At 42.8% G+C, this 25204-nt stretch overlaps 1 protein-coding gene across 1 annotated transcript in view; it reads left to right on the top strand.

Moving 5' to 3' along the window:
* The window catches only part of LOC115506398 (oxygen-regulated protein 1), a 51990-nt gene that overhangs the window by 16794 nt on the left and 9992 nt on the right, over positions 1-25204 (top strand). The gene's annotated exons all lie outside the window — the stretch shown is intronic.

Genomic DNA, 25204 nt, shown 5'->3' with positions numbered 1-25204 from the left:
TGTTAGTGTTTATGATGTCTTTCAATGAACTATTTGCACGGTGGGAAGCAAAATGTAACTCAGACATACTTAAGACTCTGGCATAGTTTGTAATATTGAAAACAAGGAAACCAGGACTCGAGTTCTCCTCTACTAGTCCGGGGATCTTTAGAGAATGCCTATCCTGGTTTTGGTGAGGCTTCATCTCTCTTAGGTATTTAAAAAAATTTTTTTTCCAACGTTTATTTATTTTTGGGACAGAGAGAGACAGAGCATGAACGGGCGAGGGGCAGAGAGAGAGGGAGACACAGAATCGGAAACAGGCTCCAGGCTCCGGGCCGTCAGCCCAGAGCCCGACGCGGGGCTCGAACTCACGGAGCGCGAGATCGTGACCTGGCTGAAGTCGGACGCTTAACCGACTGCGCCACCCAGGCGCCCCTCTCTTAGGTATTTTAAAGATAGATCTGACAAGGAAGAGGAAATTCTCCCTCTAGTACTGTATCTGGATGTTGCAACCAGGGAAAGCCAAGGAGACCTTTGGAACCTATTGGAAACTTTAAAATTTAGGCTGAAGAACAGGAGGGGTTGACAACTTATGGAGGTTCCTTAGACACTGGAATGGTTTTACAAATAAAGTGCCTGAAGCCAAAACTCTTAGGTCATCTAAAATTAGACTGGACAAACACTCGAGAGTGAGCTGTGCTGGCAGGGAAATGAACAAGGTGGCCTAAGGACTTTTTCCATTTTTAATTTTTGTCAGTCTATGGAAAGCTCTCTTACTTTTTTTTTTTTTTTTTTGTATTTTCGAATGTATTTTTTTTTCTTTAGCCCTCTTGGTATTTTTTTTTTCCCTCGGATATATTTATAAATTCTACAAAGCTTAAAATTACAGCAAAAATGCCATTTCATACTGTTAAGTTTAGTCCATTTTAAATCCTGTCTTGCAAATTTCTCCTCCTACAAAGCAAAGCTGTCCCATCATGTTGCCTTATGGCCATTGCTATTTTTGAATTACATTTAGAGTAGAGTTAATCCACCTTTGATGAAGAATTTAGTATCCATTGGCAGGTCAGCTTGTGATTTTATGCTGTGAATATAGCTGCAGATGATGGAGCATGGTTGAATTTAAAGTATTCGCAGGGATGGAAAAGCAGCCCAAATGCAGAAGAATCCTTTGTGCTGTCAAGATTAAAGAAGAAATCTTTTTTTTTTTTAATTTTTTTTTTCAACGTTTATTTATTTTTGGGACAGAGAGAGACAGAGCATGAACGGGGGAGGGGCAGAGAGAGAGAGGGAGACACAGAATCGGAAACAGGCTCCAGGCTCCGAGCCATCAGCCCAGAGCCTGACGCGGGGCTCAAACTCACGGACCGCGAGATCGTGACCTGGCTGAAGTCGGACACTTAACCGACTGCGCCACCCAGGCGCCCCAAGATTAAAGAAGCAATCTTGCAAGAACAATGCTTCCACGATGGACAAGGCTTTCAGGACGGCCTGTCACAGAGGAGTGCAACTGGTTGTGAGCATATGGAAGGGAGTTGGGTGTGAGAAAGCAAACAGAAGGATGGAGAAGCGGTAGGAGAGGCCAGTGTGGGACTGAGAGGGACCCAGAGAACGTTAATCATGGCACTGACGTTCAGAGCTGGGCTCAGAATCCAGGCTGGTGCAGGAAGCACGTTTGGAAGATTAGAGCAAGCAGTCGGGCTGGAGTTTAGGAAAGAAGCTGCGGTGTTAGGATCCCACCGTGGCAGGAAGCAGGGCCCCGGGAAGGATCTGGATAACGGGCTTTGGCAACAGAAAAGGACACAAGCTGGCATTTCAGTCTAGCCTGAGGTTTTATAATTGCCATGTTAGGTCACAAGCTAGTGTTGGCAGCCTGTAGGTGCAGGTAAGTGAGAGGAACGGGGGGAACGTGCTGTTGAGTGAGATTTACAGGAAGACAGGAGGTTGCTGACTTTGTAACAGCTCCAGACATAGGTCTACCTTGATTTCAGTGGCCCTTGGCTTTCAGTTTCTACGCAGATGCTGGATCTTCCACCTGGGAAGTAAAATGTGAAGGAATTAAACAGACACTTCTAGAATGTCTACCATTTAAAAAGTACCTAGGCACTTTCCCTACGCTACTCATTGGACTAAGACAGCAGCCCAGGACATAGCTTTTTTTATTTCTATTTTACAGAATATAGGGAGGCTCAGATGGGTGATTCACCCTCGTGCACACAATAGTAAGCGGTAGCTTTTAGATCCGATTCCAGGTCTGCGTGATTCCAAAGTCCCCACTGTTTCCACTCGTCCATATTGCTTCCTACAGAGGCCCAGTGACTCCAGGGGCTGGACCTGGCATAGAGCAGCTTTCGGTAAGGATCAGGTGCTGTCGACTTTCTCCTTGCCTGTATCTCTCCTACTAATCTCTTAGAGATCCATTCTTTCATTTTCCCCCCAATTTTTAAAAATACTGTATTTTTTAGAGCAGGATTAGGTTCATGGCAACACTGAGCAGAAGGTACAAAGATTTCCCAAGACTATTACAGTAACAACCTAATGAGGATCCAGCCTCTACTCCTGAGGTAGCAACCAGAGTGAACTCTAAAATGTAAATCAGATTACTCAGGAAATAAACTCCAAACTCCTTACTATGGCCTACATAGCCCTAAATAATCTCGTCTCTTTTCAGTTTCTCTGATGTTACCTTTCTTTACTTTTTACTTTGCTCATATTTTCCAGCCATGCTGGCCTCATTCCTGTCTCAGGGCCTTTGCACATGCTGTCCTTGCTGTTTGGAGTACATTTCTTCTATATCTTTGAATAGCATTTTTTGTCTTTCAGATTTAGTTTTCCCCTTATATGTTCCCTTCTCAGAGAGGACTTCCCTGGGAAACTAAGTAGCTCTTATTACTTTCTACTAAATTAACCTACTTTTATCTTTTTCAAATCATTTTTGCGTCAAATTATCTTATTTACTAATTTTCTCTTTATTTTGTCTTTATTTTTTTTCTTTTTGTTTTTCCTTTTGTTTTTCTTTTCCCTTTCCTCCCTTTCCTTTCCTTTCCTTTCCTTTCCTTTCCTTTCCTTTCCTTTCCTTTCCTCTCCTCTCCTCTCCTCTCCTGTTCTCTCCTCTCCTCTCCTTCCCTTCCCCTTTTCTTTATTCTTTCTTTCTTTCTTTCTTTCTACCTGTATTTCTTTCAGCTCTTATGGCATAGAAGGCCACCCCAAAGTTAGTGGCTAAAGCAAACTCACAGTTCTTTGAGTGAGCCAATTAGACTGGGCTCAAGTGAGTGATCTTCTGGGTTAGACTGGGCTTACTCATGCATATATGGTCAGGTAGGTGGCTCTGCTTCTGAGGGCTGGTTGCCTGTTGGCTGGGTTCCCTCTGGTTGACTGGGGCACCTGGATTAGGTTTCTCTCATCATCTAGCCGGCCAGCCCAGGCTTATTTATGTGGTAGATAATAGGACTGTCAGAAGAATAGAGTGCATCCGTTCTCTTGAGGTTTTGGCATATTGTCACTTCCGCCTCATTCTGTTGGTCAAAGCTGCCCAAATTCAAGGGGTGGGGAACAGACATCACCTCTTAATTTACAGATTACCTTGTGAAGGGGTGTGGCTATAGAGAACAAATACATACTGGTAATCATTTTTGCAAAAACCCACCGTAGCTGTGTATATTTGGACTTCATTTTAGATTCTTAGCATCTGAATCCCTTTTTGAGTTTGGGAGATTACCCACCTTATGGATTTTTGTAGGGCAGAGATTATTTCTTCCTGTAGGAACGGAACAAGCCTCATATTTTCATTCCCCCCCCCCCCCCAAGGCACAGGCAGTTGTGCAGGTTGGAAGAGAACAAGGTAAGACAGCAGACTCCCGGGGGAATTGATTTTTTGGGGGGGGGTGTCTCCAGCTCTGTGGTATAGAGCGGCTTTCCTCATCGGGTCAGTTCTATGCAAGGTTTGATATGTTGTTTCTGGAGTCTTAAGTTTGAGCCTTATTCTTTAGACATCTCACAGATTCTGTAAACCCCTCCATATTCTTTAAAATACTCTTTTTTTTTTTTTTTTTTTTTTTTGTAATCTCCCAGGGTCAGATTTGGTTGCTTTGCTACAAAGAGCTCTGTTCCAGCAGTTGGTATCAGGAATGGAGTTCATTTTTCTCATATAACAGGAAGAGTTAGGTAGTTGCCAGGTTAGCCCAGCTGCTTAGACAGCTTATCAGGATTCTTCTTCTATTTTCCTGCCTGGCCATCCTTAGTGTGTATATTTTATCTTCATGCTGTTGCCTCCTGCTAGTTCTGTGTATTCCTTTCATGTTCGAGGCAGGCAGGGGGAACATGGGCTGGCACAGGCTGTATCTGTTTATTTTATTAAAAAAAGCAAAAGTTTCTAGAAGTGCCCCTTGAGATCTTCCCTCACACTGTCTTGGCCTAAATAAGACCACCTAGATGGTGGACCTGAGAGATTGGGAGGGGAGTATCTGACTCTGACCTCCATGAGGAAGGCACGAAGGGAGGAGGCTAGAGAATGTGTGTTGAATAAAGTGATGGCCGGTGCCCATCACATTCTTAGTCCCTCTCATTATAATGATGGTTCCTGGGGACCAGAGGCTATGCTACACTCATTGCAGTCTGTCCACTGCTTAGAACAACGTTTGGCACATTCATTGCCTGACTAGCAACGGCTGGAGTTTTCTTTTTAAAATGTACCTTATCTAGGGGCACTTGGGTGGCTCGGTTGGTTGAGCGTCCGACTTCGGCTCAGGTCATGACCTCGCAGTCTGTGAGTTCAAGCCCCGTGTTGGGCTCTGTGCCGACAGCTCGGAGCCTGGAGCCTGCTTCGGATTCTGTGTCTCCCTCTTTCTCTGGCCCTTTCCTTCTCGAGCTCTGTCTGTCTGTCTCTCTCTCAAAAATAAACTTACAAAAAATTAAAAATATACCTTATCTTTTGCATTACAGAACTACCCAGGCCCAGGCCAATTATTAAAGATTCGTTGTTTTTTTTTTTTTTTTTTTTTTATTTTTTTTTTTAATGTTTATTTATTTTTGGGACAGAGAGAGACAGAGCATGAACGGGGGAGGGGCAGAGAGAGAGGGAGACACAGAATCGGAAACAGGCTCCAGGCTCTGAGCCATCAGCCCAGAGCCTGACGCGGGGCTCGAACTCACAGACCGCGAGATCGTGACCTGGCTGAAGTCAGACGCTTAACCGACTGCGCCACCCAGGCGCCCCTAAAGATTCGTTTTCATGCAACTCTCCCCAGTCTTTTCCATCCTCTGCCTGCATTGCGTTCTCATCTGGAATACGTTTTTGTCTTGTCCTTTTTTCCTTCTCAAAAATCTGTATTAGTGCTGTTGCAGGAAATCTCCATCTCTCAGCCTGGGATTCAACTCCCTGCATTAGCTGTCTGTTCCCTCTCCCACATCAGCGACTTAATTGGTAATCACTCACAAATCCAGCTAATCTCGCGGCCATCTGGTATACATCGTCATATCCAGTGTTTGCAGGGTGACAGACGGCAGGGCTTATGGGGACAAAGGCAAAAGGCTTCACTGTGAAGGGAATAGGTGAGACCAGACACGGGGAAGACTCTCCGTATGGGATGGGCTGCCACACTGCTCTGTTGAAAGCGTAGGATCAGTTACCATTCACTTTGAACTTGTGTTTAGTTCACAGTCTCATTGGGAGCACTCCTATCAGGCAGGGGGCTGGGACTCATATCGGGATTGGACTGAGCTGGTCCAATCAGTGGAGTGCTGACAGCAGTCTCTTTGTCCCCAGCTAAGTGGAGCATTCACCAAGATCAAGAATAGCAGATTGAAACACAGTCTGGCCCACAGCGCTGAGAGTACAGGGAAGGCTGAAGTTCTGGGGCACGCAGGTGTCCAAGGGCTCCCTGTCCCGCTGAGCAGGAGCCAAGTCATTCCTAAACCCCTAGAGAGGATAGGACCACGGACAGTCAGCCTTGGAACTTGTTGGTCTGAGACTGGGGAGGCCGAGTCTACAATTTGTAGCCTCAGTGGTGGCAGTCAGACCGTGTCCATTAGGTATGGACTGGCGATAGAGTCCACTTGATGTCTCCTCTCTCCCTTTACGAGCATTCCACTTTTTCTTGGGAACTTTCTGGTGTGCTTCGAGGGAGATTTTGAAAAACCAAGGGGGACAATGATGCTAGATCTCAACTTATTTGATGAATAATCATTCAAGCCAGTCTTACAATGAAACAGTATAGACATAGATAAATTTGGCATGATGTTTTTCAGGCAAAATTGAGTTAAATTTCAAACTTCAGTTAAAACTCCAGTCTATGATTATGCATTCATTCATTTCATTAGGGGTGCTAGAAGGGAAAGAACAGAAATAGAGAATTCTAAGACAAATTAAGGGCCACTGGAGACACTGTAATGATTATGAAAGTTGTTCATTAAAGATATGTGTACTAAGAATTTAAACTGAATTCAGAAACTTCCATTTTAAGAATGAGTTAAAAAGACCATGCTTGGGTTTAAAAAAATATTCTCTAACAGGAAAGGAAAGTTCTTGATGATAGCATTTGGTGCTAAGGATTAGAATAAAACTGCTATTTGGAGAGAATATCTAAATGTCTTCTTTCTTAAGGTAAAAATGTCAAGCCAGAGTAAAATTTCAAGGTATTTTTCTCACTTAAAAAAAAGTAACCTACATCTGTCTTCAAATAAATAAATCCTTCTGAATAGTGCACTTGATTCAAGAATGTCTATGTCCTCTAAGCAATAAGGATCCTCCAAATAATTTAAACTAACAGTCTAATCACATGGATAGGTTGAAACTTTCCTGCATTATTGTTTTATAGCAAATTGGTATCTTTAAGCACCTAAATATTTCTCTGTGGTAGGGTGCTAAGAATCCACCTGGGGACAGGGGGCACCTGGCTGTCTCAGTCGATAAAGCATGGCACTCTTGGTCTCAGGGTTGTGAGTTTGAGTCCCACATGGTGTGTAGAGATTATTTAAAAATAAAATCTTAAAAAGAAAAGTATACCCCAGGGGAAATTTACCCCACATCACTCTTTTCACTGGCAGCTTCTAATAACTGACTTGAAATCCCAAGAATTACTTATCAGTTGAGAGAGAAAATTATAAACCTAAGATCTATTTACCTGATTATTCTAAGCAGAAACTTTGCTTTATTGCTTTGCCAAGGTATTTAGGAATAATTTTGTGTATTGACTTATTGTCTCTTTTTTTTAATTTTTTTTATTTTTTATTTTTATTTTTTTTTCAACGTTTATTTATTTTTGGGACAGAGAGAGACAGAGCATGAACGGGCGAGGGGCAGAGAGAGAGGGAGACACAGAATCGGAAACAGGCTCCAGGCTCTGAGCCATCAGCCCAGAGCCTGACGCGGGGCTCGAACTCACGGACCACGAGATCGTGACCTGGCTGAAGTCGGACGCTTAACCGACTGCGCCACCCAGGCGCCCCATTGACTTATTGTCTCTTAAACGTAGCTTGGTTATATACGTTTTGAAGATAACTGCATTTTCTTTCACTCATGCTGAAGTTATTCCTTTTTTTGGTGAAATAAAACATATTCCTTACCAGTATTTTGATCACTCTTGAAGACTTTATGAAAGATATGATTTACCCCTGACAGGCACATTTTTTTAGAGAAACCCATTTTTTTTTCATTCAGTAAATACTTACCAAATTACGACTAAGTGATTATAACTCAATAATTTGCCCTGAATTAAAAATAAGTTTTGTCAAACCACAGAAATGATAAGCTATAATTTAGTATGGCTTAAATTCTTGGGATATGTAGAATTCTACTTCAATAATACTATTTTTCTGTAAGACTATAACAGACTTCAAGACATTTAAATCAGAATCATTTTGAATTTTATTTATTTATTTATTTATTTACTTACTTATTTATTTGAGAGAGAGAGAGAGAGAGAGAGAGATCGCAAGGGGGAAGGGGTAGAGAGAGGGAGAGAGAGGGAATCCCAAGCAGGCTCTGTCCTGTCAGCATAGAGCCCGATGGGGACGGGGGTGGGGGGGTGGTTCTTGAACTCACAAACCATGAGATCATGACCTGAGCTGAAGTCAAGAGTTGGATGGTTAATCGACTGAGCCACTCAGGTGCCCCTCATTTTGAATTTTAATTTGGAGTACATTTAGATCAGTTTCATCTGATTAGCCACCAATGGGAATGTGAAATTCCGCTGTGATTTGGGTTTTTTCTGTTATCTCAACAGGACGTAGGCTATCTTGTCCATTATAGGTCCTGTCCATGTCATAACTATAAATACGTAATTCTAGAGTTTGCTCATTTCATTGCATGAGTAATAACATTCACCTTTTTCACAATTCTTTTCTCTCAGCGATTCCAAGGCACAGATTACATCCTGTACTTGAATGCTTCTAAAATCTTTTGCTTCTTTTAATCTCTCTCCCAATCTGTAGTGTCATATTGTCCTGCATGTCTTTCAAGGACCTTAACGAAGTTTGTTAAGATGGAATGGATTTATGCAATTCCTGACTTAATATCCTCTCCTCTTATGTTGGCTACTGTTGTTTGTGACACTGTAATTTTGCCCAGGCGTGAAAAGTCAAGTTGTCCATTGTAATGAGGCCGTAGCAGGCACTTAGTAAGAGTCAACCCTTGCCAATTTTGCCCCACCTGCTTCATACAAGTTTTGCTGAACTGTGCTCTGTGCTGGATTCTTTACTTACAAAAGATTATTCATTTAAAGCATTAAATAAATTATCTATCTCCTTGCCTTCTATAATCAACCTATTGTTATGCTATTTTTGGATCTACCTCTGAAGTTTTGGGGGAATAATTTCCTTCCTTTCTATTCCTGTTTTCATTACTCTAACTCAGGCCCTCAGGAACTCTTGATTTAACTATTTTTAGAGCCACCTCCCTGGTCTGTCATCACCGTCTCCTCCCTCCAAATTATCTGATTTAGCAATGTCAGGGAAGTGTGCAGTCCTGATGAAGTCATTTCCCTGCTCAAAAATCTCAGTGCATTTCCATGTTCTGTAGAATGGAATAAAAATTCCTTAGCCTGGATTTTTTGATTCTCCACACAGATAGGCTTCAACATTAACTAGAGAACATTACTGCAAGGTTACGGTAAGGGGCTGTACTATTTACTAATTGCGTGTCCTTTGGTAAATTACTATTCCTTTCTCAACACCAGTATTCCTACCTGAAAAACAGGGACGATAATAGTACATATCTCACAGAGCTATCATGAAGATTAAATAAATAATTCATTTAAAGCATTAAGCATGGTGCCTGTCACAAAATAAGTAATCCATATATATATATTTAAAGTTTATTTATTTTGAGAGACAGTGCAAGCAGGGGAGGGGCAGTGAGAGAGGAGAGAGAGAATCCCAAGTATGCTCTGTGCTGACAGTATAGAGCCCAATGTGGGGCATGATCTGATGAACTGTGAGATCATGACCTGAGCTGAAAGCAAGGGTTGGACACTTGACAGACTGAGCCACCCAGGCGCTCCAGTAATTGATACATTATAATATTATTATTACAGAGCTGCTAGATGAGTTGATAAACAGATGTTATTTGTGGAATTTGGTGTCCATTCAGTTCTACTCTGTAAGTTTTGCAAATGGAGAAATGAGTCTGCTATGGCCCTGGGAATTATGGCTCCCCACTATTTAGTTCCTGTGTATTTCTAATTAGCAATTATCTCCAGATGAAGGGCTATGCCTGTTATGTTGTATGGAGCACATTAAAACTGTCATCACCACTTGCCTAACAAGATTAGTCAAAAAACCCTAAAGTCTACCAATTGGTGAATGGATAAAATATGGTATATTCATGCACCAGAATACAATGAAAAGGAATGATGTACTGATACATGCTAAAACATCACCGAACCTCAAAAACATTATGCTAAGTAAAAAAAGCCAGACACAAGAGATTCTATATTGTATGATTCCATTTATATGAAATGTCATGAATAGGCAAATCTATAAGGAAAGAAAGATTACTGGCTGGAGAAATATCGGTAAATGGGGACAAAGTGTCTTTCTGGGTTGACGGAAATGTGTGAGAATAGTTATACGTTCTTTTATGACATGTGTCACCCATACCACAATCAAGACACAGGACTGTCCAATCACTACAAAGATCTCCCTTGGGCTACCCCTTTATGGTTACACTCACTGTTTCCCAACACCATCCCTACCCCTGACAACCATTAATCTGTTCTCCGCTTCCATAATTTTGTCATTTCAAGAATTTTATATAAATGAACTCATACAGTATGTGAGCCCATTTATATTTAATGTAATTTTTGGTATCTTAGGGCTTAAATATGCCACACTATTTTTAAATTTTCTGTTCTGTTTTTTCATTTTTCTATTTTTTCCTTCATGCCTTCTTTTAGAGTTTTTGGAGTTCCATTTTGATTTATCTATATTATTTTTGAGCATATCTCTTTGTGTATGTTAGTGGTTGCTCTAGGTATTACATTATACCTATATAATGATCAATTTACTGAGGTAGACAGTTTAAATGTAGAAAGCTTCGCTCCCTTTAAACTCTCTCATTTATAATTGTTTTAATATTTCCCCTACATACATTGAGAATTATGTAAAGCAATATTATACTTTTTGCTTCAACTATCAAAAATCATTTAAAAATTTAAGAGAAGGAAAGTCTACTATATTTACTCATATTTTTTTTTTTCAAAAATTTTTTTAATGTTTATTTATTTTTGAGACAGAGAGAGACAGAGAATTAATGGGGGAGGGTCAGAGAGAGGGAGACACAGAATCTGAAACAGGTTCCAGGCTCTGAGCTGTCAGCACAGAGCCCGACGCGGGACTCGAACTCACGGACCGCGAGATCATGACCTGAGCCGAAGTCGGCCGCTTAACCGACTGAGCCACCCAGGCGCCCCATATTTTTGGTCTTTTTAAACAAAGTTTATTTTTGAGAGAGAGAGAGTGCGCGTGGGAGTGTGCGAGTGGTGGGGAGGGGCAGAGAGGGAGAGAGGCTCAGCATTGTCAGCGCAGAGTCCCCATGCAAGGCTCAAACTCACAAACCATGAGATCATGACCTGAGCTGAAATCAAGAGCCAGACAATAACTGAGTCACCCAGGCATCCCTTTGGTCTTTCTGTTGCTCTTTTTTTCCCTTCGTGATATTCCAAGATTCTTTTTATCATTTCCTTTCTATCAGATAACTTCCTTTATCAATTCTTTTAGAGTAAGTCTGCTGGTGACAAATTCTCTTAGCTTTCCTTCACGTGAACATGTCTTGATTACCTTTCATTCCTCAAGGATGTTTTCACTGGATCTAGAACTCTGGTTGACAGCTATTTTATTTCAGCATTTGAAAAATGGTTGCAACTTCCTTTTCACTTCTGTGGTTTCTGATGAGAAATCTGCTGTCACTCAAATTGTTTTTCCCTTATAGGTAATGTGTCATTTCTCTATTCTGTTTTCTAAATTTTGTCTTCAGTTTTCTGAAGTTTGATAATGATGTGTCTTTGTGTGAATTTCTTTGAGTTTATTGTCTTTGGGGGCTCAGTTGGCTTCTTGAATCTGCGGTTTGTCTTTTGCACAATTGGGGAAATTTTCAGCCGCTATTTCTGGGAATTTTTTTTTTCCAGCTCTACCTTCTTTCTTTTTTCCTTCTGCAATTCTGATGATCCAAATGTTAGCTCTTTTGTTAAGGATTCTTTTGTTAAGAACTTTCCGAGGTTCTATTTTTAAAAAACCTATTCTCTCGTTGTTGTTCAGATTGAGTAATTTCTATTGTTCAGTCTTCAAGTTCACTGATTCTACTTCTGTCTTTATTGTGCTGATGAGAACATCCATTGGGCTCTTAAATTCCAGTTATTATATATTTTCAGTTCTAGGATTTCCATTTAATTCTTCTTTATGTCTTCTATTTCACTGCCAAGGTTTTTTTTTTTTTTTTTTTGTTTCAAGGTGTTTGTCATTACTTATTGAAGCATTTTTCTAATGGCTGCTTTAAAATTATTGTCAGATAATCCCAACTTTTTTGTCATGTTGGTGTTGGCATTTTTGATGTCTTTTTCAGTCAAGGTCAGATTTTCCTGGTTCTTGGTATGAAGAATGATTTTTTTTTAATTGTATTCTAGATATTTTGGGTATTATGTTATGAGACTGTGGATGCTGTTTAAAACTTGTTTTAGCAGATCTTCTTTGACACAGTGCTGCCAGGAGAAAGGGAGTACCTCTCTTTACTGTCAGGTGTGGATGGAAGTTCAGGTTCCCCACATTGCCTCATTTGGCATCCTGGGGAAGGGGGACCTTGTTACTTCTGGGTAGATGTGGATTTAAGTAGTGTAGGAAGTTTAAAGTGATGTCAGGTGTCTTTATGTAAGTGTAAATACATTTTAAATACCATCAAATCTGTGATTCAGAATGTCAAATTATAGCATGTGGATTTCAGGTTTCCTGTGTGGTCTCACTGACCCAGTGGGGAGAGGTGGCCTCACTACTGCCAAATAGTGGTGAAAGCTTTGGCTTTCTTTTGGGTTCCTTCTGCTACCTCCTCTGACACTGCAAGGAGGGGAGCAGTGTGGATTCATTACTGCCGGTGGGGATGGAAGTGCTGAGTGGCTACTTGGTCTTCACTGATGTCATCTCAGCATGGGAAAGGGAGAGATGCCACCATGAAGCTGGAGAAGAAGAGAAGTCAAAACTCTTCAAGGCAGATGGAGGTTTCTTTTTCTCCATGGTGTTCAGCTGTGGTTGAAGATATTGTTTCTTCCTTGCTAGGGTTGCCCTTTTCCTAGACCTTTGGCTAGAGAGAGCTGGCTTCTGTTGGGCCATTTTAAAATCTGATTCCATTGGTGTTTCTGAGTTGCTGGCTTCTCTAGTACCCAGTCTGGATGCATGAGGCAAAAAGACAACCCAGGGAATGGACTGCCATATCATTCCTTGTGTCCTAAGATTCCTAGTCCTTCTGCCTCCTTCTCTGTATTTATTTTATATATAATGTCCAAGGTTTTTAGTTTTACTTAGCAAGAGGAATTAGAAGTGGTCTTTTATTACAATCCTGTAGATCCTTGAGATTCTGTTCATGTAAAAAAAATCCATTTTCTCTTTATTGTTCAAGTTGGGTAATTTCTATTGTTCCACCTTCAAGTTCACTGATTCTTCATGTCTTCTCCATGGTCTGTTGAGACCATATACTCAGCTTTTAAATTTCAGGTATTATATATTTTCAGATCTAAGATTTCCATTTGGTTCCTCTTTATATCTTCTATTTCTTTGCCAAGGCTTTCTTGGTCTGGATAATAAATTTTTATCAACTAATCTGACCATTTTGTTTTGCCACTCTGCTTTATAATGTAGGAGTATTGATTTGCAGGACCTATAAGGAACTTATATAATGGCCAGACAAGCAAGTAATGGGGTTTATCAAAGAGACACCCTCTTCATTGTAAAAAAAGTTAAGCTTTGAAATCCCATCATAAGAAAGCAAGGTAAACAGAAAGAAAATCAAAAGTATTTTCAACATGTAGATAGGTGTAATTTTTTTCTCTGAAAAAGAAATGATTTCACCAACAACTTACACATTTTTGTTCATAGAAGTACAGTCTACAAGAATCTGAGACTGGTAACAACCCAAATGCCCTTTAACCAGTGAATGAATAAGGAAAATAAAACAAATTTTAAAAATCCATAAAATGAAATACAGTTTGGCAATAACCAGGAATGAGGTACTGATACATGCTATAAAATGGATGAAACTTAAGAACTATGCTAAACTATGCTAAATGAAAGAAGCCACACATCACTAAAGACCACATATTATATGATTCCATTTATATGAAATTTCCAGAATATGCAATTAGAGACAGAAAGAGATTCCTGGTTGTCTCTGGCTGGTGTGCGGGTGGTTGGATGCGTACAAAGTTTCTGGGGTGTTCTAAAATTAGAATGTTCTAAATATTCTCAAACTATATTATGGTGATGGTTGCACAACTCTGTGAATATCTCATTGAATCATCCACTTTAAATGGATTAATTTCATGGTATATAAATTGTAACTCAAGAAAGCTGTTTAAAAGTAGAGAGAACCACGGTGGGGTGTTCAATGGACGTGTGTGGGAAGCCTTATGCCCTCTGTTGTCATTGTAGGGAGTTATTTGTGCCTAAGGAAAGGGTAAATGACTTGGCTGTGAGAACAGCATGGGGTGGGTTTGCATATACGCTGACCATGATTCCATTTTTATGAAAGGTCCGGAACAGGCAAATCCTATTAAAACATGGTGGAAAATAACAGGGGGAATCTAGTGAAAATTAGAAGTTTCAACTCTAGTTACTAGGCTAATAGCAAATATCATGACAACAATAATCCACGTATACTGAAATCTCTGTTTTTAGTTCTTCTCTCTCTGTTATGATCGTTTTGGTCAGATCTCCAGCAGTAACCTTCTCTTGTTCTTTTATTTGGGCTGAATCCCTCCATCTTGGCATTTGGTCCAAGTCTCTGCCTTCTTCCGTGTGTTTGAAAAGTCCTTTACGTTTCCTGCTCCTGAGAGTAATGGCTTTACGAAGAAGAGGTCACGTGGTGCCCGGGGCCTGGAGCTTCACGGAGTGTCTGCTTCAGCTCTGCTGTCCGCTGGTGCTTCCTTCGGGCCAGGGGCTCTCCTTGCCTGCAGTGGGCAGTTTTTCCACCTCGGCCAGAGCGGGGCGGATTTCGCCGACTGGTGCTCTGCTCTGCTTGTTAAGTGAGACCCGACACCACTTCCGCCAGGCTGGAGGCTGTGCGGAGCCCTCGGGTCAGGAGACGTGCTGTGGTCGGGGTTTCTGCTGGCCTCCTGGGGAAAGCACCCGTCACCCCGGGACCGAGGTTAGCTTGACCGAGAAGGGCAGCGCCACCAGAGTGCAGGGGTGCGGGGCTTGGCGTGAGCAGGCTAGGCAGCCAGTGCTGGGGCAGAGCTGCTTTCTGCAGGTGGCTCCGTGTTGACGCTGAGGGAGGGGCCGGGGAGAGAAAAGGCTCCTGCTGGCTCTCCTTTGTCCCCAGAGAGGCGTCGTGGTGAACACTGCCTCTCAGGGCCTCCTCCAAGAAGAGAGAATTATCCCCGTCTGGGTGCCCCAGGCGTTCTTCGGCTCACAGTTTCCAAGGCGGTCTGCCCCCACTCCTCCCTCCCCACCTCTGCCCCCTCCGCCCCCTCCCCTGGGGCTGTGTGCCAGGCTCCTCCCCAGGAGCAGGGCAGTGCCCTCAGTGCTCTTTCTCAGCTGAGCCCGCTGACCTTTAAAACTCGTCTTCTAGCCCCGCTGGTCGAGAGAACTCTGGAATATCAGCACCACTCGTTTTCACAGCCAATGGCTTTGGGGAACTGTTCTCCGTGTCTGATCCCCTGTACCTGTGTACTCTTCTCTCTCTCTCTCTCTGCAACCAGGGCTTTCTCCCCTCCACAGCACCTGTGATCAGTTTCTCCCCCAAACCATGTTTCTGTACTAATTGCCTTCTTCTGAGTGGCTTTTTCCTCCTTTTAGTTGTGGTTTGTTTTGTTAGTCTTCAGGTTCATTCCTGGGATATTTAGAATGATTTGATACTTGTCTAGTTGTGTTTGAGGGACGACAGCAGCCTAGGGTTCTGCTATGCTGTCATCTTATCCCCGCCTTCCTATACCACATCGTGTATACTGAAATCTTTGCTAGTTAATCTCTTTCTTCCAAGAAGCATTCCATACGACATCTTGTTTAGTAAAGTCTATCCGGGCCGAGTTTGTTTTCCCGTTAGGTGCTAAGCATCATGAGGACAGAAGCTGGGCCTGTCTTATCTATCGTCCCGTTGCAGGATCCAACACCAGAGATCAGGCTGTTTTGCTTAGTCTTGGGGGACTCTAGGTTGCAGACAGGCATGCTGAGGTGTGGGAAAAGCTCTGTAGGTGGGCCCAGCAATGCCCAGATTCAGCAAGGCTGGGCTGTGATGGGTATATGTCAGGGAAAATCAAGGGTACAGACCAAGAAATGGTCCTGTCCTATCAGATCATAGCAGGTTAGTGCTGCGCAGTGTGAGTGAGCCTCTATCATGCTGCTTGATAAATCTTCCCATATACACAGTTGCTTTCTGAATATGCTAGCCTTTAATGCCTGCTTCCGAAAGGGGGGAAAAGGAAAAAGGTGGGGGGGATCACAGGTGCTGTCTCTTTAAATCCCGTTAGCTACTTCAGGCAGTGGGATTTGCAACCATTGCCACCCACCTCTGTATGTGCCCCCATGACCAGGAGCAGTAATTAGGAATTAGAACACAGAATGCCAGTATTTGGAGGACAAGGTCATTATTACTCACTCTGGCTCCCACAAGCTGCTTCAGGAATGCAGGCTCTTTTCCCCATAGTTGCCTGCCCCAGGGCTGGTGGAGGAGAGATAAGTGGTGACTACCATGCCAGTGGCTGCAATAGACCGAACTTGACCACAATTTTAGCAGCCAAGCCTTCTGGAAGCTGCGAGCATTCACATAGCCTCCAGAGTTCCAAAAGAGTTGCTTCAGAGTTTCTGCCGATGCAAGTGCTTTCCAGGTATTCCGAGTCCTAGCACCTTCTACCACACCATTTCCCCACCACTTACCCCTGTATTTAACTTCAGTTTTTAACACAATATCCAAATCATCAAAGTAAATATTTTAGAGTAATCTTGGAAACTACTCCTCTTCTCAAAACCCTCCTTTGGTTTCTCATCTCGCTTCAAAGTCTTTACTAAAGGGCACAGGGCCTTACGTAGCTTGGTGTCCTGCCACTCACTGTAGGCACCCTGACCTTTCTATCACTTCCCAAGTACCTCACATACTTCCCACACACTCTTGACCCAGGACCTTTGCACTTACATCCTCCGCTAGAAACGCTCATCTCTCGGATGCCTAACGCCCCTCCCCCTCACTGCTTCCAGGTATCTGCCCACACATCACCTTCTCACGGAGGCCTTCTCTGACCTCCAGCACTGCTACTTGGTTTCACGTTTCTTCATAGCACCTAGCATCGTGTAACATGCTGTCCACTTGTTTGTTTACGATTCGTTTCCGCTGGATAACATAAACTCCACGAAAGCCGAGATGTTTTCTGTTGCATTCGTTGCTGTGTGTGCCTGGTGCACAACGTGTGCATTAAATGTCTGTAGAATTAATGAATGAACAAATACACAAGGGAAGTTGTGTGACAAACCCCAAGTCTGCAGAGCAATGCTGCTGTGGGCTGAATTATGCGCCTCCAAAATTTGTATCTGGAAGCCCTAACTCTGCAACGTGATGCAATTTGGATGGGGCCCTTGGGAAGTAATCAGGTCATGAGGGTGGGACCCTCATAGGGATTAGTGCCCTTCTAAGAAAAGACACGGGAGGGGCGCCTGGGTGGCGCAGTCGGTTAAGCGTCCGACTTCAGCCAGGTCACGATCTCGCGGTCCGTGCGTTCGAGCCCCGCGTCAGGCTCTGGGCTGATGGCTCAGAGCCTGGAGCCTGTTTCCGATTCTGTGTCTCCCTCTCTCTCTGCCCCTCCCCCGTTCATGCTCTGTCTCTCTCTGTCCCAAAAATAAATAAACGTTGAAAAAAAAATTAAAAAAAAGAAAAGACACGGGAGAGCTCTCTCACTCAGGTAGGCATGAGCACTTGCACTCTCCCTGCCCTCTAGCTGTGTGAGGACACAGTAAGAAGCTGGCTGTCTGCAAACCAGGAAGAGGGCCTCGCCGGCAACCAGAATGACTGGTACTTTGACCTTGGACTTCCCAGTTTCCAGAACGGTGAGAAATCAATATCTGTTGTTCAAGCCACCCGGTTTGTAGTATCCTGTTACAGCAGCCTGAGAAGACAGGTTGCCTAAGACAGATGCCAGTGTCATAGTCCAGGAGACGTTTGATGTGAGGGATGGTTTCCAAGACAGAGACCTCTCAGGTTCGACATCCAGCAACGTAACTTCATCAGAATGGACCATACTCAGACTTCCATTTGGGTTGGATGGAAATGACAGAGGGTGTGTTCCATGCTAACTGTACAAAATGATGATGCATCCTGACTAAATCTGGTATCTGCCCTGGGTTCGTTGGGCCTGCCTGGAGAGGTAAATTCTAGCAGTTAAGATGAAGGAGGGCTCTTCAGGCATCGATCTCTCTATAACCTACTGTACTAAACACAAGCAGAGGAGCATTCCTTTAGTAGACATTTATCGATTGTCTACCATGTACAAGGCACTGAGTTATTTCTGGAAATTCTGAGGCGATAGATAAGTTGCACTTTTGGTGCTTAATGAGCTTACTAAGAAATCACCAGTTGTGGGGCAGTATGAAATGTGCAAGAGTGTGTATTTTTACAAATAAGAGATTACAGTGGAGGGTATCTATTTCAGCAGGGAATGTTCACGTAGTGGGAAGGCAAGGGGTTCATGAGAGGTTTCTGAGGTGAACTGAGTATTGGACGAAGAGAGGCAAAGGTGGATGGTGATGGAGGGCAGGGAGTTTGGGCTATGAGAAGGCATTCCAAGTGAAAGAAACAGTAGGCCCAAAAGTTTGAGCCACATTTAAGAAGCATCAAATAATTCAATCCAGAGTCAGACACGTGGGTTGAGATGAGACTGGAAAGGTAAGCTGGTCAGATCATAAATGGGGTGGCGGGGCAGGGTGTGGGGTGTTTGAGCAAAGGCTGCAAGGACCATGAGAGTGTTTAAAAAGATTAACATGGAAAAAATAATTTCCATTAATTATTAGGACATTTAGGCACTCTCTGCCAAACACATGTATTATCCTAGTTAATCCTCACGATGAGCCTATAAGGGATTTCCTCACATTTCATGGCCAGGAAACAGGCGGAGGAGAAACTAGGTCAATGGCCTGAGACCACAAAGCTAGGGGGAAGGAGGAGACAGGAGGTGAACTGAGGTCTGACTAACTTCAAAGCACGTGTGCTCAACCACTGTGGACTGCAGTCCCTGGGATCTGGCTTCTCTGCCAGTGGTGACCACGTAGAATGGAACGGAGTCCACGTATGTCAGACAGGTCACCTCAGATATCATGGCCACTGAAGCCATTAGCAGGGAAGAACCTTAAAGTGAGCCGTGTCATAGAGGCTTCTGGCATTTCTTAGACTCCTTATAATCAAAGTGTGGTGGAATGCCAGCAGCCACCGGCATCAGCGGATCAGAAATGCAGACTCGCGGGTCCCACCCCAGACCTACTGAGTCAGACGCCACGGTTTAGCAACATCCCCAGGGGATTCATTTGCAACTTCAAGCTTGAGGAAGAATGATGTAGACTTTCCACACTGGCGTCTGCCAGAGAAAAGTGCCATGGGAAAGAGCACGGTGGCACGACTGGGCAACAGGTGCACTTAGTCCCTCTTCCCAACTGGAGTCGTGGGAATGCGGCATGTGCCATGGGAGATGCTTAGAAAAGGAGAGCTCCTTTGTGCTGATGTACGAAATTCTACTTTTGCTAAAAGTGCCCGGAAGAAGTTCTTTAGTTGACATTTTTTCATTGTTCATTAGAACCGATGGATGTGAATTGTTTATCAGATGTGGGTTATAGGATTCAAAATAACATCAACAGAAATGCCTCATTAGTCTAACTATTTCAGGGCTGGTTATATCTAACTCTAAACTTTGTAAATGTGCACTTCAATTTGGAGCCAGTAATGATGCCATCCATGCCTATTTCTACCCTGTAAACATAAATTTCTTTATTGAGTCAATAGGCATGTCTTTGTGTGAATAGTGATGATTATAAATGGACGTTTGTATCAAAGTTAGACATTATCATTTCTCGTATCTACCCCTCCCTCCCAACTTCTTTCCTTCCCTCCCTCCATCTTTCCTTCCTTCACTTGGTGACTCTTTCTCCTCCCTCCCTTACTCTTTTTTACTTTTTAATAGCTGACTTCTTATGAAGTCAGTATTTACCAGGCAGAGCGTGCCATTTCATAATCTTTTTCCTTTCGTGATCTGTTTGGAGACAACATTCGAGAGCACATGTTTGAACCTGATCCTTTTTTCCTGGAGGACTGCTTACCTTGTTTTTGTGGTTCAGAGCAGAGGCAGGAAGCTTGGAAAGAAATCTGATTACGTGAGGTATCTTCAAATCAGATTAGACTACAGGTGGCCATTAGAGGCAGCAGGTGCATCTGGGGACCTCGTGTGTGACAAAGTCTTGCAACTCGCTCAAATCCCATCATGATTAAGCAAAGCAGAAGAGTGCTGTGTATGCAGAAGCATAAAATCACTTTGAGTGGTGCCTCTCTTATTTGTCTTGTGTTAGGCTGAGTAGCCAAATTGTTCACACAGCCATTTTCATTAGAACTACATTGATGCAGTGATAAACAGGAATGCTTAAATGACTACCATGAGCAAACACTGACTTGGAATACTTATCAAAGAATGATAAAATGTCAAACGACTTCATTTTTAGCAGCATAACAGCCTTTTCTCTTTAACATAAATAAATGGGAACTTAAGGCTGTCTGAGACAGAAAAGCTTATGAATTGGTGATCTTCTCCTGAGAATGAGACTGGGTAAGCAAGACACTGCCAGAAAAACTCTTAATTAGGAAGACTTCAGAGCTGTGCCGCACACTAGGAACTAGTTTGTTTCTGGCTGTGGTCCCCTTAAGGTAAATTCTGTCTGGTGATTAGCATCACCTTGGATTAAATTAATTGGCTGTACTCAATCCCTGAGTGGATACACTAAGAATAAATCCAAAGACATTAGTTTCCTTGCATGAAATGAGCAGGTTACCTATCCAGTAACCTTACATGAATTATACAAACAACTTAAGACATTTTTTTCTTTAAAAGGGAAGCTTCAAGTTCTGGTAAGTACAAAACTATTTGCATCTTTATTTTGAAAACAATCTGTGTTTAGCTAGTTGTATTTTATTTTCCATCTTATATCTAGACTACATATGTGTTCCATCTTTAACCGTTAGAAAAAAGGAATCAATCTTGCTAATGATCATTACTTTTTATCCAGACATGCCAGAAACCTTCACAATATGCCGATATTGAAGTAGGAGGGAACTTCAGTATCAGGAAATCAAGAAAGTCTAGTATATTCAAGCGGGGGTAGAGTTTTGTTCTTTGTTTTTTTCTGATTACAAAGGCACTGTTTACTCATTGGAGTAATCTGTGCAATCCATTAAAGAAGGAAGTTACTTTTAAATCACCAATGCTTATGATCACCATAGGGGATAATTGGTGTATTTCCTTTTTGAACTCCCACCCCCAACCCCACCTCACAGAATTATGATAATCTGTGTAATGAACTAATTTTTCATGTAGTGTCAAATCTCTGAATTGCCACAGAACTGACCGTATGACTATACTAATATTCTTATTTTGTTGTCTACTTCATTCTTCTTTCTGAATTGCCTGAATTCCTAGCGTGTTGTACATTAAGTTTAAGATATAATTAGTGAAATGACACACGTACAGCTTATAGGTCTCTAATTTGCTTTATCAAGTGAATGGTGGTGGGGGCAGGCACAGCCCTCTTGGTAGAGCAACTATTTAGCTCTGGGCGGTACACATATTGAGAGCAACGACGGCACAGGGAGGCCATAACCATGGGTGAGCCCAGTGAACCAAAAGGTGTTGAAGACATCTGCTTGATCTTAAAAAGCAATACAAGTATTCACGATCATTCCACAGTCTGACTTTTGGCAACGAAGAGAACACAGAGCGGAGGGGAAGATATTAGCAGCAGGCTGTCGAGCCACTGGAAGCCCATTGCACTATAACGTGGACTGCAGGGAGGAGATTTTGTTAGCCAGGTCCTCTAGGAAAGTAGGAATCTACTTTCCTCTTGGTACATCTTTGCACCGACTGGCCTAACCTGCTGGGAGAAGAATCAGACCGCTTCAGGCTACTTTGTTTCCAGATATCCCCTAAGTATATTACTGCCTTATCCCAACTTCAGTGGGCGTAGAATAAACCTTACCATTTAACAAGTATAGAAAGGAATATTTTAAAATTTTCATTCACATTCTGATTGGTTTTTAAGGCTGATTAAGAAAGGTGCACATTTGGGACACCTAGGTGGCTCAGTCAGTTGAGCATCCAACGTCGGCCCAGAGTTGTGATCTCCCGGTTCACGGGTTTGAGCCCCGCTCAAAGCCTGGAGCCTGCTTCGGGTTCTGTGTCGCCCTCTCTCTCTGTCCTTCCCCAACTGGTGCTCTCTCTCTCTCTCTCAAAAATAAATAAACAGTAAAAGGATTTTTTTTTTTTTTTTTAAAAAAAGGTGCACCCGTGTCTTTGGCGGAAGCTGCACTGATCTCTGCCATCTTCCTGCAGGGCATCTCCACCACTCGGCCTCTGGCATCTCAGCGTCACACAGGCTCTCCCGTGGAAGCTGCCATTCCTTCCCACCCTCAGTGCCACTCCCACAGGCTGGGCTACCAATCCCTTCTTCATATTCTCATGACGCCCTGCTCCTCCTTTATCGGGCTGGTCATTTCCCTGCGAATTTCTCAGGGAAATTGTAGAAGATACATAGGATTATGTCAAGGCAGAGGCTGAGACATTTCCTCTGGAAGGAATCTGGCTTGTACTTCCTTCTCCAATGATGATAATGCTGTGCACTATATGCCCACAGATCCTTCAATTCAATAACACTGAATCTTTATCATGTTCTGTGTTACACACACAATGCCCACCTTACTGTAGACTCTTAAACCTCACCTGCACGTATACAAAATCTCACCATTACAAAACTTCCCCGCTGACTTCTACGCATCCCGAGAGATCCTCTTATGTGCAATGAGGACCATCTGGATTTATATTTTATTTGTTTTTCCTACAGTCTCCTCCTCAAGAAGCCTGGCAGCCGTCCTGCTACAGGCTCTTTTTCTACAAGTGCTCATTCACTCCTGGGCATATGGCATTTTCACAGGACATGGTACCTTCAGCTTCTTCCCTTCATGCATCAGGTTTAAAACCAGTGCTCAGGGTTGGGCAGCAGTAGGGTAGCACAGTGGGGGCCACCTTTTCCCTCCAACTGTCCTCATGTTCTATGTTCTCCTTCCTGGTGCCAGCACAAAATCTCCGTTCTTTTATTTGAGCCACAAAACAAAACAAAGCAGAAGGAAACAAAAACCAAAGCCACCCCCAAAACAACCCCCTTAGCCTACCAGCTTACATAACGTTGTCCTAACTTGATTATCAGGTCAACAGCTCTCCAAGTAGTGCAAACCAGGCAGAAGACTATTGCAATGAAAAGTCTCACTATGGGGCGCCTGGGTGGCTCCATCCGTTAAGTGTCTGAGACTTCAGCTCAGGTCATGATCTCGAGGTTCTTGAGCTCAAGCCCTGCATCGGGCTCTGTGCTGACAGCTCAGAGCCTGGAGCCTGCTTCAGATTCTGTGTCTCCCTCTCTCTCTGCCCCTCCCTCACTCGCACTCTGTCTCTCTCAAAAATAAATAAACGCTAAAAAAATTTAAAAAAAATCTCACTATATACTTACAGATAAATACAATTTTCCAAAATTAAGTGGAAAATGTGTTTCAAACACTATTAACGTAAACTATTTTTTTTTCAACGTTTTTTTTTTATTTATTTTTGGGACAGAGAGAGACAGAGCATGAATGGGGGAGGGGCAGAGAGAGAGGGAGACACAGAATCGGAAACAGGCTCCAGGCTCTCAGCCATCAGCCCAGAGTTTGACGCGGGGCTCGAACTCCCGGACCGCGAGATCGTGACCTGGCTGAAGTCGGACGCTTCACCGACTGCGCCACCCAGGCGCCCCAATGTAAACTATTTTAAAATGAGTATGTAAGTACACCAACCTAAAAAGTGACCAGAGGCAGAATTCTGAAGTCTTTTATTTAAATACGGAAAGAATTTCTCTCTGATAGTTATTGAGGGCATGGAGATTAAGTAGCACCCCAAGGTCAGTGCACAGTTTATCAGCTGAGGATAAGAAGAGGTGCAGTTTTGCTGACTCCATTGCAAAGGTGGATTCTCCAGCCCTGGGAGCACATGCCTGCTACATCCTTCATTGTCTTAAGTACTATAATTACTGTAAACTGCTTAGGGAGGGAGTAGGGGGCACATATGGAACTTCCAGGCTGATCTCGGAGTTTATTTTCCTAAATAACACATCAATAAAATTTGTAAGTCATCCTGGGGATATGTGAAGAATCAGACAACAGTTTGCAAACATTTAAGTAGGTGATTTGGGTCAAATTTATAGCTGATTTATAATGACAAACATGCCTTTTTCATCTCTGTAATACTGACCACTTATATTTAGTTTGTTCAATTTGTCTTTACGGCTGCAGGCCTGTCAAAAGATACTAATAATTACATTGATTTAAAACAACAGAAAAGAGGGGCGCCTGGGTGGCTCAGTCAGTTAAGCGTCCGACTTCGGCGCAGGTCACGATCTCACAGTTCGTGAGTTCGAGCCCCGCGTCGGGCATCTTTGCTGACAGCTCAGAGCCTGGAGCCTGCCTCAGATTCTGTGTCTCCCCTTCTCCCTGCCCCTACCCCAACTCATGCTCTGTCTCTCTCTGTCTCAGAAATAAATAAACACTAAAACAACAGAAAACAGTCACACAAACAGTGTGACAAATGAGAAATGAACCCAGAAACAGATACACCCTTCCCTGAGCTGCTCAACTGTCAGTCAGACTCTGGCTTCACTTGGAAAGTAGAGACAAAAACCTCAGTGACTGGCTGAAAACGGCTTTTAAATTCCCTCCTAAAGTTTTAATTTTAGAACCACCGATGGGAGCAGTCCCTAGATCGCATCATTTTTAGCAACTCATAGCAAAGCTGCCCTGTAGTAAGAAATATTTGTTTAGTGCAGAGTTTCCAAAAGTAGATTAATGGTATGTTAGATATTTTCCCTGCATTTTTTTATATCTGTAATGGAAACATTTACATGATCTTAAAATGGCCCCCATTTAAGGATTCACATGATTCATTTCTTCTAGAATTTAATGTCAAGAAACATTTTCCTCTAGGTGAACTCATCTGGTTGTATGCAATAATTTGAGCTTGATAAACTTTTCCTGTCTCCCCGTTTTTCCTGGAAGTCAAGGAAAAAACCCCCAAATACATCTATCTATCGTATAACAAATACATATGTGTGTATGTGTGTGTATGTGTGTATATATACACACACACATACACACACATACTGGAAATGGCATGGCACATATATTTTATAAACGGCTTTTTCACTTAATAATAAATTATGATCATTTTTTATGCCAATAAACATAAAGTCATTTTTAATGGTTGTACAGCTG

Source organism: Lynx canadensis, chromosome F2 (genome assembly GCF_007474595.2).
Source record: "Lynx canadensis isolate LIC74 chromosome F2, mLynCan4.pri.v2, whole genome shotgun sequence".
NCBI lineage: Eukaryota > Metazoa > Chordata > Mammalia > Carnivora > Felidae > Lynx > Lynx canadensis.
This window is presented reverse-complemented; position numbering and strand designations above follow the sequence as displayed.